The 6560-nt window shown below is 35.6% G+C and overlaps 1 long non-coding RNA gene across 1 annotated transcript; it reads right to left on the minus strand.

Annotated features, from left to right (window-relative positions):
* Positions 1-3558: 3558 nt before the first annotated feature.
* LOC116003080 lies at positions 3559-5242 on the minus strand. Its single transcript, XR_004094612.1, has 2 exons — positions 5100-5242; positions 3559-4912 (listed from the first exon to the last, which is right to left on the minus strand). It is a non-coding gene; the product is annotated as an uncharacterized LOC116003080 (long non-coding RNA).
* Between the last annotated feature and the right edge of the window lie 1318 nt (positions 5243-6560).

Raw genomic sequence — 6560 nt, forward strand, 5'->3', positions numbered from 1 at the left:
TTCTACATGTATACGCATGTACTATTTTATGTCTAACTAATATGAATGTATGTGTATATTCAATATTTGTTGTAGTTGTATATAATGCAGGCCTTTAATTTATTGTGTAATTCACTAGATATTCATATACGCTACTTTTTAAAATATAATGGATGTGTAGGGGGTGCACTTAAATTCAAATTCAATCTATTATATGATAGATAATATAATGTAATTTAAAATTAACTCCCAGAAGAGGTCGATCAACTCATCAATTCCTTGTGCGATTCATATATACACTTTGTAATTCCCATCAATCCAATACCATCATGTAGCGTAACAGTACATGATTGTACCTAATAATATTATTGATGATGGTTTCAAATTGTATTTGGTACAATTATATTAATAATGTCAAGTACAAAAAATACTGATTCTTATAAACCGTGTAAAGTTTCTCAATCTTATTATCTATTATATTATACCTAATATTAATCAAATAACTAAAATTACTTTTCAACGTATATAACTTGCAAGACACTCAAATAAAATTGTGAAAGAAAATTAAGAGATGGTCATAATTCATTATTATTATCATTATATCATTCATACATTCACAACTTCTATCTGGCCATCCCAGGCAATATATTATCCACTGATCGATCTGATACATGTATATATGCAATGGGAATGGAATGGGGGATAATTAAATTAAAGGAAATTAATAATTGAAAGTGGTAGGTGCGAATTGAAGCAAGATAAACACAAGCAGATAAACAACATTATTATTATTGATGGAATTGAAGTTGGGTCCATTATATTCCTTGGTTTGATGGATCGCTGGACCTTATAATCATTGATTGCATTCATCATATCATATAAGTCTTTGCAATATTTCTTGGATTCTCATTAGTCTTCAACCCCTGCCATCATTATTGCACCACATCGCCGTTCTTCTTTTCTATTCAAACTCTATCTGCGCCTTTAATTTGCTTTCTCGCTTCCCTGCCCCGCAACTATCAGGTGCCATCCCACAACCATATATATATATATATGGTTATAATCAGGTGTGGTCGTGTGTTAACGTGCGTTCAGTGCGGCCGTACCACTATGTATACAAATATACACCACTCAATGTTAGAAAATGCACCACACAAATATGCATCATTATGTATGATCACCAAAAAATACACTACTTGGTATGCAAATATACACCACATAGTGTTAGCAAATGCATCATTATGTATGATCACCAAAAAATACACTACTTGGTATGGAAATATACACCACATAGTGTTAGCAAATGCACCATTAGGGGCAGGGGAGTTATGGTGCGTTATTTTGGGTGTTTTTTTTGTATTTTTGTGTATTTTCAGTGCATTTTCTAACATTGGGCGCATACCGCATCGACCTCACAAGAAGGCACGGCCACACTTGAATATATATATATATATATATATATATATATATATATATATATATATATATATATATGATTGATGATCATATGATCGAGAATAATGCCTTAAGTGAGAATGTGAGAACTACATGAATACACGCAATCTACAACACGAATGTTACACGCACAACTACTGCATTTTAAGGCAAGATCGAGTTTGATTATTGTTGGGTTTTTTATTCCATTAGTACACCTTTGGTTATTTGGTCTAACAATATCTTTAGATTGGGCTAAATGAATTAGACTCATTGTAAGTATTCTATCATACAACCAAAGACTTTGACAAAATTTAGATAATGGTGGATAAATTTAACAATTTGATAAACACAACAATGATTTGCAATACATACATGTAGAATATAATGGAGAGAGATGAGAGGGAGGAATGTTATTTAGTCGAAGATTCAAAAGCTTTGGAATGTAGCTTAGGTAGCTAGCAAGCAATTCAAGGAGATGACCAAATGATTAATTGAGATAATATCTATATGAGATTGTTGTGATGATAAGATCAAAACTATGACTTTATCGTTTAAGTCCAAGGGGAGTGGGGCAGATTTGATCATTTTGATTTTATATTTTCTTTTTTTGTGATTGTTTTCACAGTCAATAAATTACAATTCACATTGCACCAATAATTTAAGCACAACAATTTAATTATCCTTAAACAGCTTATTGAACTTGAGGTTGATAAATTACCCTAAGACCTCTTTCTTGGTAAATGTCCTTCACCATGAGGAGATCAGATCCGCTACACAATTTTATTCTTTAAAGACATGACAAATACAAACATTTATAACGATATTGAAGCAATTGTCTACACTAGATAATCATATTTCCGTCCTTTCATTATGATCTAAATATAAGATTTTGAATTTCAGTTTTATAAATAAAGCAATAGATATGTTAAGATGCGAGAGCTCTTTGCGAATTGAATATGACATCTATTTTACCATAAAATTCAAATTAAATAAAATTTAATGTGATTATTAAATACTAAAAAATCAAATTACATATGGTAACAATTTTTTTAATTTTCTTTTTCTTTTTCTTTTTCCTAAGCCTTGTGTTAAGTTTGGTGCAAAATCGTGGAGAGTGGCCGAATTCAATTGGGCCTTGCAAAATGATTTCTTGTTAAGGGCCATAGATGGGCTCTTCTTTACAGATCATGAAGGTCAAATATGAGAAACAATATTTTTTAGCCCATTCTTTTTTTTTTTTTTTTCTTTTTTGGATCTACAGGAAGGGTGATACCCAGTACATTATTCCGGAACGTCTGATTGCCTCCACATTGGAGTTCCAAATTTATCATTATCTAATACTGCGAAGAGGCCTGCTGGTGGTCTGCTGAACAGCACTGTACCCCTGTTGATCGAAGCCAACATTGGAGTTCTTTCAACTGTTTGATATAACTACAGTTTCATTTGATAATATAAAAACAAACGTGATGCAGTATCATTTGAGATGAACTGTAATTTCATTTACGGAGCTCCGTTAAAATGTGACGGTAGTCGTTTCTTTACTTAAAGAAACGGTGTCGTTTTTGGACCATGGTCCATGATATAACAACTGAAATTATACCATAGACCATGGTTTACCTTGTTCCAAAAATAACTTTCAGATTCTGTATATGTAATTGACACATTCTATACCTGCAATTGACAGTTTCTATATCTGTAGCTATCATATTATGTATCAGCAATTATCAAGTTATTTGTTTACATGTACAAAAATTGTTTACATGTACAAAAACTGTTAACTGTACAATGTGTTAACTAAATGCACAAAATTTGTGTATCATGATTCACAATGCAATATGAACTGATCCATGGTATAACAATTGTATTATGCAGTTAAATAAAAATCTGCCAGAAAATAAGAATTATTACGATTTTTTTAATGCACATAATATCCGAATCCTTCCAACTCGAGTTTCAACCAAATGCTAAGTAGGGGTAGATTCAAGTTGGCAAATTATACTGTGTACCACTAATAAATCTGTCGTCTTTTATTTTATTTTATTTTATTTTTTTTGTAATACAATTAAAAGATTTACTGCAAATCCAGATTTTCAAATAAATAATATACAAAGTCACAAAGATGCTGAGTGGCTAGTGCAGAAAGAGACAATTGAAGCATATCAATATCAGGCATATATAGCAAGTGTTGAATATGAACCACAAGATTGAGATTATTTGGGTACACAATAGATTCTGCATGCCACATGGCAATTCAGAAACCCAATCACATATTCACCTCCCTATCCATCAGGATAAGCCCCTTCTCTTCAATATCATCTTCTCAGTGTTTAAGCCTTTCTCATTTCTTTCCACACACAACACAACAATCATACCTTGCAATTGCATTGTACAGAAATCTGTCGACATGGCATCTGCCTGTGCTGCTTCGTCCACCATTGCGGCCGCTGCATTCTCGTCCCCGAGGCAAGGCCGATCATATCGTTGCTTAAACATACATGTCTATAGCATGAAAGCATTAATCTTTGTGATTTGTTTGTGTGAATGATCATAGTTTTGTAGTGTTTTGAGTACTGATCTTTAGGGTTTCCACCGTCGGACACAGTGACTAATCCCCTCGCTGGTTTGATGTTTTTCACCTGTGCAGTTCCCAGACAAAGGCGTCTTTCCTCTCGGGGAGAAAGCTGAGAGTGAGCAAGTACTCGGCCCCTGCCACGTCGCGATCTTTTACTGTTTGTGCTACGGCTGATCCCAACCGACCCCTCTGGTTCCCAGGCAGCACCCCTCCTCCATGGCTCGATGGCAGCCTCCCTGGAGACTTTGGTTTTGATCCCCTCGGTCTTGGTAAGTAAAATCTAGCCGAGTAGTTTCTGAATTAATCCGGGCTCCAAAATAGACATAGATCTGACGTTCTCCATCCTCGGTCAATCATTATATTGACAGCATCTGATCCCGAGAGCTTGAAATGGAACCAGCAAGCGGAGATTGTGCACTGCAGATGGGCGATGTTGGGGGCTGCGGGTATTTTCATCCCGGAGTTCCTCACGAAGATCGGAATTCTGAACACGCCTTCGTGGTACACTGCTGGCGAGCAAGAGTACTTCACTGACACAACCACGCTCTTCGTCATCGAGTTGATTCTCATCGGCTGGGCTGAGGGAAGGCGGTGGGCTGACATCATCAAGCCTGGATGCGTGAACACAGACCCCATCTTCCCCAACAACAAGCTCACCGGGACTGACGTAGGCTATCCAGGTGGCTTATGGTTCGACCCACTCGGTTGGGGATCTGGTTCTCCTGAAAAGATCAAGGAGTTGAGAACCAAGGAGATCAAGAACGGAAGATTAGCCATGCTTGCAGTTATGGGTGCATGGTTCCAACACATCTACACCGGAACAGGACCTATCGACAACCTCTTCGCTCACCTGGCTGATCCCGGTCACGCCACTATTTTTGCTGTAAGCCCACCACTCTCAAACTCGATCCACCTGCTATATACCTGACATTTTCTTCTTGTGTTAGCGTAAATAAGTCAATAACTTAGGATACATATATAAGGAACATAAATGTACTCACGCTTAAATTTGCTGCTGAAATGAAAACTACTTAATTACAGTCATAGAAGCAGATATTCGAAAGCAGTGTATATCTAATGTTACCGTTCTGATAAATTTGACACCACTCACCACTATCATATTGTTCTAATTATCTTTCAGGCTTTCACTCCCAAGTGAGAAGGAAAGAAGTCTCTTTAAAAGTATCGAGCTGCTGAAGAACGTCTTAGAGCAAGAATTTGACAATTATTCTTCCGATCATATGTTGTATGAATACAATCATGTTCCTTCGGTCTTTGTCTGATGTAGAAATTAAAGATTATGCAGTGTGTACAAATACTTTAAGCTCTCTCAACTTCGGAAGCTAATAATCCAGGTCCTAATTTAAATTTCCCATAGATATATTAATTGGAAATTGGAATAGCAAAGGATCTCTAACTAATTTCAACTATTTCTAAATCAATATACTGAATATATAATATCTGCCCTATGAAAAGAAGCAAAAGAAGTTAACAGATTTAAAATGATAAAAACCAGATTAAGTTAGATATAACGCCTGCAAGTTTCTAAATTGCTAGCAATTTTACATGCTTTTGTGAGCACAACTATGTTAATCTACACTCTACATCGAAGAGGGGAAAGCAGAATATGGCCAATCAAGGTGTAAGAAACTTGCAGAGAATGCTACGGAACAGTAAATTTCCAATTTTTGTGTAAGCAAAATCAAGCAGTCAAATGAAAACCACGACACAGAGCACATGAAATGTCGATTGCTGTCACAATAGTGTCTCGGGAGTGTGGGACATCTATGAAAACCACGACACAGAGCACATGAAAAATGAGTACTAGTTAACAGAGGAGTCTATGCTTCATTAATCATTAGCCACACAAGTTCAGATTATCCAATAGTCAATTAGTCTCTTGACAGCATCAAAATATGCATATCACCCAGAGAACAGTAAAATAACTACTTACATAGAAGATAAGTCAAATGATACTGAAGCTATTTGAGGTCTAAAACTAAAAATCAGTACTTAGATAAATCTATGCCATGTCATATGCACGTGTGAATGCAAAAGACAGTAGCGAAGCATGACCCATAGATGCATCTCTTTAGGTTACAAAATAAAGTTTGTCTAGCATGATTTATCTTATAAACAATGTAAATTTAAAAAAAACAAACAAACAAACAAACATTTTCCACCATCAGCAACATATGGAATTACAACACTAGGTTTCATTTTTCATGTTAAACCATTGCACTCGAATCACATCTATATTATAAACTAACTACAGCTAGAAAATCAGACAAGTTAACAGAGAGCACCATCAACCAACCACTACGACTAGGACCACTAAAAATAAAAATACAGCACAGCATGTCATGCTTTGGATATAAAGCTAGACATGATTCGTGGAAAACTTCGTGGATCTTAGCCTTTCATATCTCTAATAGCCACTTGCCAATGAATCATGTTATGTCAAGACATCCTTTGGTTGTACAGACCTATAGCCCCATGTAGCTGTATCCTCCACAAATTGCTAGCCAAGAATTGGAAAATTGGTTGAGTAAGAACTTGTGAAGAAATAGCG

The sequence above is a fragment of the Ipomoea triloba genome, chromosome 13, assembly GCF_003576645.1.
Source record: "Ipomoea triloba cultivar NCNSP0323 chromosome 13, ASM357664v1".
Classification (NCBI taxonomy): Eukaryota; Viridiplantae; Streptophyta; class Magnoliopsida; order Solanales; family Convolvulaceae; genus Ipomoea; species Ipomoea triloba.